This window comes from Serinus canaria, chromosome Z, assembly GCF_022539315.1.
Source record: "Serinus canaria isolate serCan28SL12 chromosome Z, serCan2020, whole genome shotgun sequence".
Lineage (NCBI taxonomy): Eukaryota > Metazoa > Chordata > Aves > Passeriformes > Fringillidae > Serinus > Serinus canaria.
The window spans coordinates 68,138,263-68,153,902 of NC_066343.1; the positions used below are offsets into that span (position 1 = coordinate 68,138,263).

The 15,640-nt window shown below is 40.3% G+C and overlaps 1 protein-coding gene across 1 annotated transcript in view; it reads right to left on the bottom strand.

Annotated features, from left to right (window-relative positions):
- Positions 1–15,640, bottom strand: part of UBE2R2 (ubiquitin conjugating enzyme E2 R2) — a 52,201-nt gene that overhangs the window by 29,632 nt on the left and 6,929 nt on the right. The window lies entirely within an intron of this gene.

Consider the following 15,640-nt stretch of genomic DNA (forward strand, 5'->3'; position numbering starts at 1 on the left):
GTATTAATGTTCACTTGCTACAAGTTACAGAGCTCCCTCATTAGTAAGTATTCTACCTTCTATTAGTTAAATTACTCCCTTACTTCTCAGAGCACACAGACTAATAAAAGCAATTATCTTTTTTTGAGTCAGTGGGTTCTTTGGGCCAGTGGTCCGTGAGTTGGTGGTCCTAATCTTCCATTGACAGAATTACTTTTTATCCAGTTGGAGCTGATTTCACAGTTGTTGACTTTATTGGTTTCTTCCTTATCTTGGGAGTTCTGCCAAATGTCCTTGTGACTAGTAAACTCTGTATTCTTTGTGCCCACTATCAGTGGTACATTCTGCTTCCCAAGCTTTATTAATCTCTTCCCAGGTCTGAGAAAATGGAAGCATGTCAAGCCCCAAACCTTAATAAGGCCATTATATGACAAATAATGTACTTTTCTAACACCTGGATATCAGCGGGAAGAGCCTGTCAACAGTGAGAAGGCACTTTGGAACAACAGAAAATGTTACAGTGAGCTCATTAAAGCACTGATAAGGCTCAGGGGGTACTAGATGTTGAGGACAGGTGAAAATTAGTTGTAAAAGAACATTAAAGATACAGTTTGACTTTCCAGTTGAGTAGGGAGACTTCAATTCCAAGAAGGTATTGCAAAGAGGAAATGGCATCCTTGTAAACTTTATTGTTACAAGCATGGTAGAAAGTATCCATTTTACTGTCCAGCATGGTAGAAAGTATCCACTCTACCACCTCATAAACGTCTATGGAACTAACTTCAAATTACCCCTAAAAGCCTGAGCTTGTGTTTGGCTTTTTCTCACTAGTGAAGATGCCCTCCTTCCTTACCTGTGTTTGAAAAACATCAGGTATCTTCTCAGTATCAAGCTTGCTCACTACCTCCAAGCTTTCTATGCAACACAACACTCATTTGGAGCAGCAGTCATGAGGATGCTCATGAGCACAGTTGTGCCTTTGCACAAGCAGCTGCAGCACAGCAGCTGCTGAGAGAAACAGCAATGCACTGGGAGATCAATGCCAAAACACTCCCAGAGCTTGTTTAGATTTACAGCATTTCAAACAAGTGAGGTCTAACAGGTTACCAGTTACACACTCAGCAGGACAGCTCAGGGTGCCAAACAAGCCCCACAGTCAATGTGTTGTCAAATCCAGGCAAAAGCAGCAATTTGAATTACTACATCAAACAGACCATTAAGAACCAGATAAATGATGACAGTGTGGGCAGCATTGTCACTGGCATTTGATCACCACAAAATCTGAAGTGTATAAACTGTTGTTTCCTATCTCTTATACTCCACTATGGGTCTAATAAATCCTCAGTAGTACTGCTTAAAAACAACTTAGCACCCAAACTAGCTCTAAACAAGAAGAAATAAAAGTGGTGCAAAGTCACAGATGTTCCTCCTCCCACCCCTCCTCGCACTACTGTGCAGCCAGATAACAAACTAGCCAGAACATCCCTAATTTTTAACTTAAATGCTTTATTTTGGAAGAAGACACCCTTTAGACCTCTACGTTGATAGTTAAGTGTCAAAACTTCAGTCAGTACACCATTAAGACCAACCACCAAGGTTGAATCTTTCAGCGAGTGTAGGATTGCATGCACAGGAAAAAAATCCCAACCAGGAGCCTTTGGCTACTGCTGAAATCCTCCACAAATGCCTGTGTTGCCTTTCCTAGTAGAAGACTCATGAGGCAGTTCTGCATACTGTCAGCTGTGGCTTTAGGTGTTAATACTCTGCTGATAATCTGAATATTCCATACATGCATGCATACATATACTCTATCAGTACTTCTCTCCTTTGGGAAAACAAAATAGAGTCAGGGTTTTCCTTCCCATTCTAACACTCGATAATACCTTGGTGTGTAGGTGTAGGGCAGGGGAATGGCAGAAGGGAAAAAAAATCTAAACAAGTTAAATTAGTGACCTGCTTGCTTGTTTAGTGATAAAGACAGCCAAGCCAATAATTTTTGGCCAGACTTCATGATCACATGATTTATAATGCACATTTTAGAATTACAGCCTCAGCAGCATATATACCTCTCTGGAAGATGTCATTAACATACCATGTTTGACTTTTTTGGAAGAGTGGAATAAGCAAGCACTCACCAGAAGCCACTCTTACAGAGCCCAGTTTCAGCAAAAATCATGTGTCACCACCCTTCAGAGTATGCAGGGCTTTCAAGAGGGCTCCAATTTACTTCTATTTGCATACAACAAACTGTACAGTAACCATCATTTCTGCAGCTCATTAGTAGCCACAAACCCCTTATTGCATTTGTGGGCTGGATTAACTTTGCAGGTTCAAGAGCCCATAGCAAGTCACAGCCTCATGTAGATGTGATACAAGCAATAACACATTGTACCATTAAAATATGCCAACAGCACTGACTGCCTCCTGTAAAAAGAGATGAGTTTCAAAACATTCTCCTTCGCTCTCATTATACAGAAGTTAGCCTCATTTGAGTAGCACACTGTCTACTGCTCAAGTTACTCTGCAATATTTTCAGTTAGTCTCTTCCCAACCAGGCATCATTCAAAGCACGTATCAATGTACGAAAGCAGAAAAAGAAGACTCTGATGCTGAAACTAACACCAGACCACTACTTACAAAGATGATATTAAAAAAAAAACAAACAGAAACCCCCACATCACACACAAAGATAACCAACCAAAAACCTGTGAGTCAATTTAGACTTTGTAGGACAAAATATTTTCTCCTGCTGGCAAAATGGCCTTTGTGTAAAGTGCAGACATACCAGCAGCTTTGCAGATTCAGTATATTTTATAGCTTCAATGTGTTTCAAAACAAGTATCTGGAAGACATCTATATAATTAACTTTTGTTTAGTGTTGCTCAGTGAAGTCATGTCATCTTTTCAAGATAGAAAGCCTGCAGAGACACCAAGGCTGAACTCTGTGGCTGTCTACAGCCTGTATCAACAGCAAGTGGGACAGCAATTTAGGTTCAAGAGCCTGATCTTTCTCAGAGGAAAAACTGCAGAGTTCAATACTGGGGAAATGACCTCAGAAGTATCCTAGCAATGATGTAGGCACAACTTCCTTCATGTTTGCTGTAGTGCTGTCCACCTTTTTAGGGTACTAAGACTACGGACATCAGATCTCCTACTTCTCATGCAGACATAACTACTGCAGCCACCAAGATTAAAATGTTGTGATTCTCCTATCAGCATGAAAAAAAAGAGAATTCTCAGCAAATTGAGGGTAGAGTAACACACACCATGCACTAAGCTGTGTGTGCTGCAGAGCTCGCGTTCCCTGTACAATCACTTCTGCACTGGACATTGCAGCCTGTATTGTAGCGGGGCTTATGCTTCTGCTCCAATCTCTAAAATAAACATACCAGGCAGCATATCTAATTATATCTAAGGTAACACATAGCTCAGTCGTTTCTTTACTGTGAGCAGTTAGCTTTAAACACTGCTATTACAATATCAGATTAATGACCTTGGAAGCCTGCATCACTAGTTCATTATCCTTACAGTCCAGAAGCTTAACACAAAAAGCCACAACAGCAAGATTTTTAATTTGCAAATTAAACACTTACTGATCTGACATTCTTTTACATGTTATCATAGGACATTGAAATTGCTTCCAGTGTGAATGCTGTCTTTAAAAATCACAGCTTCATCCACGAGACAACCGACTACAGCAAACTAATGAGAAAATTTCACCAGAAAAAGAATTGCAAAAGAGTTAGCCAATGACAAAGTGTTTATAAGATGGACTTTTAAGTAATTTTCCTGTTGCACTAAAAGATTTTCTGCCACAAATACATTACTAGGCACTGGTTGAGGTTACTTTCTCAACCTCTATTACAGATGTGTCCTCCAAAGATTGAAGAACAGCAGCTTACAGAGGAAAAGAAGATCCCGTACTCTCTAGAACAGAGTAATGGACAACTAAAAGTAGCTTATCTTTTTATTTTCTGGACCCTGCTAGAACAGGAGTAACACTATAAACATTGCATGGGTGAGCATGACAAGCGTGGTGCTTGTGAAGTGCATCTCAGGAGCCAGGGCAGACTAGGGATGCACCCTTGAAAACTCCAGGTCCTAGACCCAGGATTCTCCTAATGTTCCTTCTGAGCAGTGCTTGCTGACCTGTCCAACAAAAGTGACAAGAAACAAAATGCCCTGAACACTGAGCTCTGGGAATTTAATACTGAACTCAAGGTTACAAGTAGATATGTGTACAAGGCTGACTCAGAGCCTGTACGTGACCACTTGTACCACACATTTCATTCAGATGATTGTCCTATTTTCCTAAAAAAAAAAAAAAAAAAAAAAAAAAAGTTCAGCTAAACTGGGACACCTTATTCAATCAGCCAGCACTGGGGTATTTAGTCCAAAGGCACTTTTGCATCCTCCACCTTTTGGGTGGGTCCCCTATCCTAAAGGGCAGTAAGCATAGCTCTCTTCAGCTTTCCCCTTGGCATCAGGCCACTGTCCAGACAGGAATGCAAATGCCCAAGCCAGAAAACAAAAGGAGACTAACAGCTCATAGCACAGAGCTTGGAAAAAACTGTCAGGATCAGTAACATTTCACGCTGGCATGTGAGCTGCTAAACAGGAGCAATCCCTCCATCAAGCTGAGCACCTTAAGCTACAGAGGAAAGTTCCTTCACTGCTGGCTGGGTTTAGGCTTTACCCTAGTACCCAGCTAAGAGCCCAGCACACAAAAGTTTCAACAAGGGAAAGAAAGGATTCCTCAATATAAACTCACACCCTGAAAACTACATTACCTCAAAAAAAAAAAAACAACCCCCCCCCCAAAAAAAAAAAAAAAAAAAAAAAAACCAAAAAAAAAAAAACCCAAACAAACCAGAAGATATGTGTTTAGTCCCTTTAAATTGCAGTGGGAACTAAATATACCTCCAGTACTTTTGGCTGAGAGCCACATATTAAATTTCCTGCAAGAGCCAAAGCCCTGAGGAGGACATAGCTATTCCCAGACAAAAGATGGCTGAACCTCTCAAAGTCTCTCTCCAAAGCTGGGCATGTAAAACAAGTGGGCTGGCCCTAAATGCCACCCTTCAGTACTGAAGTTGTTGACACTTCAGGCACCTCTGCACAATTTTAGTTCTTTATCCTACTTACCACAGATTGCTCTAAAATGGTGATAGTTGCAAGGCAAGAATGTATGGGATAAAAATATTGCTACAAAAGCATGGGAGGGATTATTCAAGATTCTTGTATTATTCCTTAACTTTAAGAGGAACTTTGACCTTGAACAACCAAATTTGTCTAGAACAAACATCTGAGAAAGGAAGAATATGGAATCAAAATGACAAAATGAGGGTTCTCCAGTATCCTAGCAAGTTATACAACCTCCAGATCAGACACCTAAATACCAACTACAACTACTCCTTTATCCTGCATTATAAACTGTCTGCTCCTGTAAGAGCACCATGGTTAAATTGCAAAGAGCGGAATGACATCCAGCAATTCATCTCAAATTCCCATAAAAAGGGACACACATGTTTTTCTTACTTAGTGAAGGTGAAGCTTCCTATAGTATACTCCACAGTTTGGGAAGGAGGCTATCCAACATTCTTAAAAGCCTGCCATGTCATGTGGAAACTCAACATAAAAGCTTTAAAGACAAAATTAAGAAAAGATCCAAGATAAGGGCTGGCAGTGAGGCTGATTCAAGCACCCATCTGGATGAGTTCCCATTCACCATTCAGCAGTGGAAATCTTACCAACATAAAAGCATAACAGGTCAGCACAAACAAAATTTTGAAGGTTTGATCTAGAGTTAATACACAAACCACCTGTGTTTTGCTAATTATTGCTAAGCAACATTAAGGCCAACAGTTTAGTAGAGTTCAAAAGGAATTAGGTGTTGTACGGGTAATAAGAACATCCACAAGTACATTAGCTAGGATAAAACAGTTTATAAAAGGATTAAAGGAATACCACACCTCGTGGTATAAGTCAGCTACTTTATCATAGATACATTTTTTCTTTCTGATTGTTTTGCTTCGCACAGAGGAGCAGAAACCATGCCCACTGTTCTAGCAACAGACAGGTAAATTGCACTAAGGATCAGCTAACAAAAACCAAAATCAAACTAGATTTCAGTAGCTCAGGTTCAGGCTCCTCTAGCTAGCTTATACAACTGTATATCTTGGAATAAAAGCAACTCAAGCCAAACACCTTAGCTGATTCATATTCACAAGTACTTACAACACACTAAACTAGAATTGAGACATTTAAGGCACAGAAGTTGATGTGACACCCTCAGAGTCAGATCATCATAGCAAAACACCCAGACTATCACCATGATCACCTAAGTAAGCAATTCTCTGCTGATTTCAGTAAACAGCTAGTACCTAAAGCTAAAAAAAAAAATTCCCAAAGTGTCTTAATAGTCTTGCCTTGTCCCATTGTAAAAGGGTTGAGAGAATCAGGATCTCTGTTCACAAGAGTCTTTGCTCCAGTGGCAGGACTATTCATTTCAGGAGAGTTTAAACACTTTGACCTCACACCTTGGACTTCAAGATGTTGCTCTAGTCCCAGTCCAATAAAATAATTAAAGATGTACAAAACCCAAATATTTTTAGCAGCCTGCTTTCCTTGCATCTACAAAAAGCTTAATTTGCCATTAGCCCTATGAAATGGCAGAGGGATTCAGACAAAGGAGCTATAATTACCAAGTCATCTCCACTGAAGTGCCAGCTACCATATGCTCTCTTCAGGAAACTCCATATAATAGTAGTGCCTAGTTTATGAAACTTCCTATATCAAGCTTCATTTTGACAAAAGGGTGGGTTTGATTGTACCAGGCATATTTGGAACTTTAGCTGTTCAACTAGTGAAAATAGAAGGATAAAAACAGTGGATCTCAACAGCAGAGCAGACCACTATAAGCACACAATTCAAAGTGATTACATAATATGATCCAGGTTTCATCTCATACTCCCTCACTTTTTAATTAAATATTCTTTGCAATTATAGGAAATATTTGGAAAACAGATCACGCTGCTTTCAGAAGTGATTTGTGAACCTTCATCTGTTGATTGGTGTCAGATGAAGTTACAGATACCTTAAGAAGTCCCGTATCAGATTAGCACTTTCAGTGTAAAAAACCTTGATGGGTCAGAGGGAGATGTAGTACAGTTTAAAAATTTAAACTACCCCCTTTTAGCTAGGAAGGGGGAAAAGCCTAAATAGGTATTTTTACCATTGCTCCTTCAGGAAAAGCTACCCACAAATAAAACACCTACCATCAGTATCTGCATTATACCAGGGACCACAATTTCTAACATTTCAGTGCTGCAGAAACTGCTATCACTTGCCAAGGAAAACCTCCCTCTAATTAGGCAAAGTTTTAGAAGTAAATCAACTATTAACTGTAGCACAGGCTTATGTAGCTATTAGAGAAAGCAGAGATTTTGCCTGTGTTGAAAAATGTGGCTAAGCAGAAATAGATGGTCAAATGACTGAATGAAATAAGCAGAGTACCAAACTGGATCTGTATCACAGAAACATCAAGTCCACCTAGTACTCTGATCACTACCAGTAAAGCCAGCTATCTTTTAAACATGCAGGTAAAAGAAAAAAAAGAAAAAAAGATCGAGTGACTGTTCCTGTATCTGCAGGATAGGATTTTTCTAGAAAAAAACAAGGGAATAAATGTGACAGGAAATTAATCCTACCAGCAGTTTTCACTATTTGCTGGCCTTTGCAGCAAGTAGTAGCTTACAAGTTTTTCACTTCCATTTGAATGAAGCTTTCAACTGTGACTTTTCACAAGTTACTACACAAAGAGAAGCTCAGAAACCAAGTATTAGATGAAAGGCAGAAAGAGTACACATAGTCTTCTTTAACTTCTCTCAGCACCTGGTGTTCTGCTTAAGATTCAGTGCCTGTAGAAATACCTGTCATAGTTGGCTGTTACAAATATGCTTGTGGCAGCAGGAAAAAACTGGCTCAAATTCCGCCTCTTTTACTCAGTTGGGCTTTCTTTGGGCTGTGCTTTTTGTGCTTAAGTGAAGCAGAATTAAGTACTTCATGAGGGAAGGAAAAGATTAAAACTTAGCAGCTTTTACCTACAGAACCACAAATCAGTGCATGCAATCATGATTAGCAAAACACACATAGCAAGATGGCTCAATTTCTCACTATGGAAAACCCTACAGGAACCTAGAGCAATCCCGGACACAGCTGCAACTCCAGCAGTTATCTCCGACGTGGAAAACAATTCTCATACTAGTACCTGTTTGCATATGGGGTTTATTTTGCACTGGGATTTCACTGCAATATTTGTATGACTACACTGAACAGCAGGGCTGCAAAATTAAGCACATCAGTAGCACCTGAATTGACATCACAGGCATCAGTCGCCTTTTGGGGATAAATATACCCTGGAAGGTGTCTCCCCAGAGATCTGGCCTCATGTAGCAAGGAGGCAGCCAGGCACACTGTCATTACAAGAGAAGAACCATTGGGGTTACAACACTCAAGAATCCCACCACTGAAAACAGTAACTTGCTACAGTAGTCATATTCAACTCCCTGTGTAAGCCTCATGCTGCTCATTGCTTCTTGTTCTTCTGTCAATCCGTTGCCATTTCTCAATCCTAACATTTGCTTGCTATTTTCCTCAGGATATTTAAGTGACTGCAGTTGCCAAGACAACCACTTCATCAACACCAGCACCTCAACTCATCTATCTTGGGCTTCCCTTCCGTTCACCATAACTTCTAGGAAATCAGTTGCCAGAAACAGTGAGCTTTGAAATCTGGCTTTTGGGGCTTTTTAACTTTTAGTAGCCTTTGGGATCTCTAAGAATCTCAAGTTCCTGACATAGGAACAGCTTTATTTTAATTATGCCCTCAGCAGTGAGACTTCCTGTAAAGCTGTAAAAAGTCTGATAGCTCAAATTCCAAAGCACTAAGGCAGTCCCAGAGGTAAACATCCAAACCAGGTTTATGCACCTAGGCTGTCACTTTCAATAACTGTAACTGAAGCCTCCTTCAATTTTGTTACCAAGAGAAACAAAGTGACAAAAGATTTCCAAAACTCAACTAGGCATTGAAATGTGCACCAATACATGTATCTTTTCTAAAAAAGGTCATTGAACCTCCACAAAGCAATTAGTAAGTAGACAATCCCCATAACAATATAGATGTTTTAACTACATGAAGCTTAAGCTGTTAAACTTTCTAGCCATGATAGCCATGAAACTAAGTGGCACATTCAGCTGAGCTCTGCAGGATGCTGTAATATAATTTCCCCAAATTTCTCAGTAGTGAAAGTATGGCAGTAAGGTCTTGCATAGCACTCCTCTTCCTCCAATCCATCTATCTTAAACACAAACAAGATTTTGCAACTTTAATCATGACATGAGCTTTGATCAGAATTTACATTTTAAATATGGGATAAGCCAACAGAAGCAACTAAGCTAGGTCTGGTTAAGTTTTAACACCAAGAAAGCTACCAGCATCTTTGTACCATCAGCACCTGAAGCTGCATCAGAGCAGCTTCCCAAGTTTCTGTCTACATGGCCCTCACTGCTGTGACTTAAGAGATTTACAGCTGCAACTGTACCAGCTTGGCATCCATTATCACGGATACAGGTGGTAGCTGAACCATGGCAACGTGGGATTAAGCATGGGCTGCAAAACCAACTCTAAGCTGGGTCAGTTCACAACCGGCATTAAATATCGTGCTGTTACTAACAGACCCCACTGCTGTGCTTGAGACAGGTCAAATGTGCCACTGCTGCATTGCAGGCATATTTAAATACTACAAAATTATCTCAATGGTTTATTAGTGTAGACTTTGTGATCTGCTACAGTTGCTACAGTATCATTGGTAAATCCAGTGAGTGTTCCTTTTGCTGTACCTATTTCCGCAAGGTTAACAAAAATTAGAGAAGGTAAAGGCTTTATATTCTGCCTAAAACTCAAACTATACATAGCAATCACATTAAGCTGTGACTAAACATTATTTTGGTGAATAAATATTCTACAACAGTATTTATCAATGCATTTATAATTAAAGCAGTTAGAAATGCCAGCTTTCCTTATAAAAGGAAAGGTACCTGCAGGTCAGTTGTGCTGTAGTTTTCTATTTAAAGTGCTTACTAAGTGCAGAATTTGGCTTTCTGCCCATGTGTTTTAAGCTCAGTGTTGTGGCATAGCCTGGGTAATTGCACTTGGAGCGACAAGCACAACAGAACTCAGAGGCATGTCAGTAAGAGATTTCAAACCCTGTCTTAACTGACTGGAACCGAAACTTGCCCATGAAATGTGCCAGCTCCACGACGTGCCACACCAGGCTGTTTCCCTAGCTGTGCTGCAGAGCTGCAAGCCCTTTCACACTTCCACACTTCACATCAAATCCCACATGCTGGTTTCTCTATGCTGAGAGGCTTTATTTTGAACCTACCCTTCAAAGCACAGGAGAGCAGACCTAGTGTGGCTGTAATGGAAGTGAACAGGAGGCTGGAGCAATTAATACAGTACAAGAAGGAAATCCCAGAAGTAGGGAGTAAAAAAGCAGGGTGGCTTTGAACTCAGTGCAGGTCCTTCTGACATTTCAAATGATGAGGCAAGGCAAGGGATAACTTTGCCTCCTCCAATGAGAAGTTTACCCAGATTCTCCACAATACACTCTGAGATTTATTTGTGAAGCCTGCATAGCATACATCTCACAAGCCTACATACCCAGGCCCTGACTTGATGGCTTTCTCTTCAGCACCAGGAATGTCCCCCTCCTCCCCCAGGTTAAGTTACACAACCCCAGCTTTATTTTTTGCTCTTAGAGAATTGCTGCAGCTGCCTCACGGACAAAGTCTGTGCAGAGGAGTGTGACTTGTCAGTACATCAGGTTCTGTGCTGGGGTGCTTCAAGAAACTGCTCAGGCTTTTATTTTTAAAAATCAGGAATAAGCAGAAGTTCTTATTGAAATGAAAAAAAAAAAATCTCTTTGCTTTTGTGCTTGAGGAGCCTGAAATCTATTCACTTAATTTCTTCAGCTATTCCAAAATTAAATACTGTACTTGTAAACATATATGTCCAATTTGTCTTGGAAGAAAGCTCTCCCATGAGTTATTTATAAAAAGCAAAACACTTTCTACCTACAGATTTAGACAATTATGCTATTATAAGATATACATATTTTACATAAAGACTTACATTTATCCAGAATAATGAATATGAACCAGATAGAAGGCTTAATCTCTATTCACTAAATTACTCTTATTCTTGTCAAAGAACATTTTATAAAATTCCCTGTGTGTCTACAGGGGTCCTTCAACGCCAGCCCAGTGTCCTTCATGTGAGCACCTTTTACTGTCACTACAGGTGTTGAACAAAGCACTGCAGTGGCTCTCTCATCCTGCTTGTGCAGCACCCATAGACTATTCTGGACAAGTGCTGTGCTTCACTCACACAAAGGGCCTAACAGATAATGGATTCTGGCCTTTGCATCCCTTTCACCCAGTCTAACATCAGACTGTAGTGATTTGCATTTAGAGCAAATGTGACACAGCAATATTTAATAGTTTTACCACATAAAGCTCAGCTAAACATGCACCAAAGAAGGCTTATTGGCTGCTACCTAGCAGAAGATATTTGGTTGGCCATAAAAGCATCTAGTAATAGACACAAACTTTTCTTGGAAGAAGCTGATTTCTCATAACCCTTTCATGTTCCTCTTCCACAAAACACCTACTTCATAATATTTCTCTTTTATTAGAAAGAGATCCAGCATAGAGTTTAGATGACAACCATACAAAACCCACTAGTTACCTAGAGTTTGCTCCAGTTCGTTCCCCCTGTACTTGGCACTGGTCGAGGCCACACCTTAAGTGCTGTCTCTAGTTCTGAGCCCCTCAATTCAGGAAGAACATTGAGGTGCTAGAGCAGGTTCACAGGTCAGTGAATCTGGTGAAGGGTCTAGCGGGGAAGTCCTATGAGAAACAGCAGAGGGAGCTGGGGGTGGTTAGCCTGGAGAAAAGGAGGCTTGGGGTGACCTTATCACTCTCTACTACTGCCTGACAGGTGGGTGTAGCCAGGTAGGGGTCAGGCTCTTCTCCTAGACAACCAGTAATAGGACAAAAGGACACAGCCTTAAGCTACACCAAGAGAAGCTCAGGTTGGACATTAGGAAGAACTTCTTTACAGAAATGGTGATTAAATATTGAAAAGGACTGCCCAGGTAGGTGGTAGAGTCACTGCTCCTGAAGCTGTTTAAAGGAAAGACTGGATGTGGTACTCAATGCCATGGTCTGGTTGACACTGTGGTGTTTAGACTCAGGTTGGACTTGATCTCAGAGGTATTTTCCAAACTAATTGATTCTGTGAAACATTCTTTCTAGAGCACAGAAGTCACTGCTCTGTACTTTGCAAGAAAAGGAAAGAAAAAAAAACTCCAAAACTTAATTATAACCCCAGCTATGAACTATGTAATCTGAACCAAAAGCTACACAATCCAAAATAAACTGGAGCATGAAAGAGTTAATGATACAACAGAACTGACCTCCAGCTAAAGCTTTCCTAGATTTGCTGTAGTATAACTTAGAAGCTCTCCCTAGCATAATTTTTGTTTTAAAAGGAGACACCAGCTATCTTGGTTAGTACAGGCTAAATGTAGCCAGGTCAAAAATACTTCACTGTTCTCTTGGAAAAAAGTATGGATGTGGCACTTGTGGACATGGTTTAGTGGTGAACATGGCGGTGGGTGCTATGCTGGTGGTTGGACTTGATCTTTGAGGTTTATTCCAACCTTAACAATGCTGTGTGTCTAAGGAGGTGAAAGTCAACCTCATGCTCAGCAAAGTTGGCAGCTGCAGGGGACAACACGAAACTGAACAAGGCTGAGACACCAGGAGCAACAAACAAGTCACATGTGGTGACCTCATGTGAGCCTGCAGTCCTGACTCAAGTACAGTTATTCTAGTTTAGGAAGAGGGAGATGCCCGAGGTGAGCTTGGATTCCAAGAGATTCCAAGATAAATAAAGAGGCCAGGTAGCATGATGATGACAAGTCTTTTGTGGCCAAGCATACCAGAGCCTTCCTCCATGCCTCTGCCATAGCACACACAGAGCTGATCCCACAGGATGTGTGGCATTAGCTGCTTGGACAGCAGGTGAGCTCCCAGGTGTGGTGCATGTGCTGAAGACATGCCCATGTGACATTTCACAGCATCCCCATGAGGCACAGCAATGGGCAGTGCTGTGTTTTAGGACTGTTACTCATTATCCTTACCCCAACCTGACCTGGTCCATCATTCAGGAATACATCCACAACTGCCAGCAGGAACCTCCCTGGCAGAGGAAGGTACTACACACCTATGGCAGCCACCCCACCATGGCTTCTCAGGGCTTTTGTTGACCGCCAGCAGGTTACTCAGCTGTTTTCTGTAGGCAAAATATGGTCCCTGGTTGAAAAGCCCAAGCATAAGTACATCACTTACATTAGAGATGTGAAAAAAGAATGAATAACTACTTAGTAGATGTGGGATAAGCCTGCAAGTTGAGTGAAAATTAACAGTCACTTATCCAAGCTGAACATTAAGCAGATGCCTTGAATCTGTGAAATTGGAGTATCACTTCTAACAGCAACAGAACCCAGGCTTATTTCACAACACTGAGAAGAAAGTGGCCAACACCAGCAGACTTCTTACCCCATCTCTCCTTAGTGGCATTTGGTACAACTCCAATCTCTTTCCAAATGGAGTACAGTTATGGATAATATGGGTACAAGACCACACACTTAGATATTACTGTAATTTAGAACTGATCTCAAGATCTGGCTTTTAGCCCCTTTTGAGCCAGTCCATAAACCTCTTAAGGTCAAAACCATCTTTGGTATCAAAAAATATTCAATAATACAGCCAGTTTCAAAATTCAAAAGCCTAAATGTCCACAGTCTCCATCAAATCTACCCTACCTACCTAGTTTTTCCCAGCAGTGCCACTACTGTTGTACTTCAGGCCAAAGCCAGCCAAGCTTCATCCACACAAATCAAAGACTGCAACCAGCATGAAAAAAAAGAAAATCAGTTAAACTTGACAGAAAGTATATTAGTAAAATTTTGAAGGACATAAGCTTTCAGGTTTCTGGCAGAGACTGAGAAATGGAAATCATTCCATATGTTGGTCTCAAAATTCTCCTTTTCATATGCTCCAGTGGAGATAATACAGCACCATAAAGTGCCTAGGCTCATTTAGAAGTGCTTTCAAAAAAAAAAAAAAAACAAAAGTAGCAACAGGTCCTCTGCAGTCAATTGTTGAAACATAGCTGTAGTTGACTCAAGAAACTAGCAGAACTATATAAGAGAAGAAACATTACCATCATCCACTGAAATTGAAAAATAAGTTTTCAGTAAGAGTTGTCTCTCAACGTCTTTCTTAGCATTTTGAGTAACATGGACACAGCAATAAAAAAATAAGGTTAGGCAGAGAAATCCCACTGAAGTGGCAACATCATTAAGAACAGACTAGGCTTTTTCTTTCCACCTTAAACACAAAGTGCCATGCACCTTCATCTGGATAGAGGAATTTTGTTACCACATGAATGATAAATTAGAAGGGATTTAGATAATAGCTACAAGACACTTAAAAAGTACAGAAGAGATGTCAGCCTCTCAAGTTATACTGCTTAATGCACTGCTGAAAGGTAGTCAACTACCAAATGTGGGTCCAGTTACTCTTTTGCAGAGAAGTAGCTGGGAGCACAGAGATGAAATTCAGTTTTATTCAATACATTATAAGAAGCCCATTCTTTTAATAAAGGTGAGCACTTTTACAGATAGTTATTCTAGCCAAGATAAGCAAACACTTGCACACCAGTGTGGTTTACATCCATGAATACAGGGCTTATACGAGCAGACTTCATGCAAGAACAAATGTGTATTCAGAGAATGTATTGTAAGACCACTGTGTGGCTTTTGTTTTGACAAGGCCTAAGAGGGTACTGAAAAAAAAATCAGTTTTTACCTAGGTCTGACAGCAAAATGTTTCTAGCTGCAGAGATGTATGAAGATTAATTTAAAACCAAAGAATTTCAGCACAATGGACAAGTGTCTATCACTCAAAAATTGACCCAAGTGATACAACTGATTAAACACTGGTCCTTGCACCACTTCAAACTGTGGCAGAGGGTTTTGTATCTTAACCTCTTCAAATATTTTGCTACAATGAACATTAAAACATATATTTTAAATACATAACTAGGATATGTAACTAAGAGAAGAGTCACAAAGATACTCCAAACACGTCCTTACTGCTATCAACTTGGATTTCTCAAACAAAACTTATTAACCTGAATATCAAAATTACCTGTACAATTTTAGGACAACAAGGCAGTCCAAAATGAACATATGTTATGCTTTTAGTACTGAAACCTTAAGTAGTAAGGTACAGCCTGCCTGCCAGGCAGCCTTCTCTTTCTAAACCACAAACACTATGAGGCCTCCAAGTGTCACCCATTTAACATTTATGTTCTTGATATTCCCTGGGTAGAAGCTTCAATTTAAAACAAACACCCAGGAAGTCTTGAGGTCACATTTCTTCAAGTCAAGCAAGATTCCAAAATATCCTAAACACAGTAATTTAGTAGCTCTCATTTTTCTTCTCTTTGTAAGCCACTTTGGGCAAA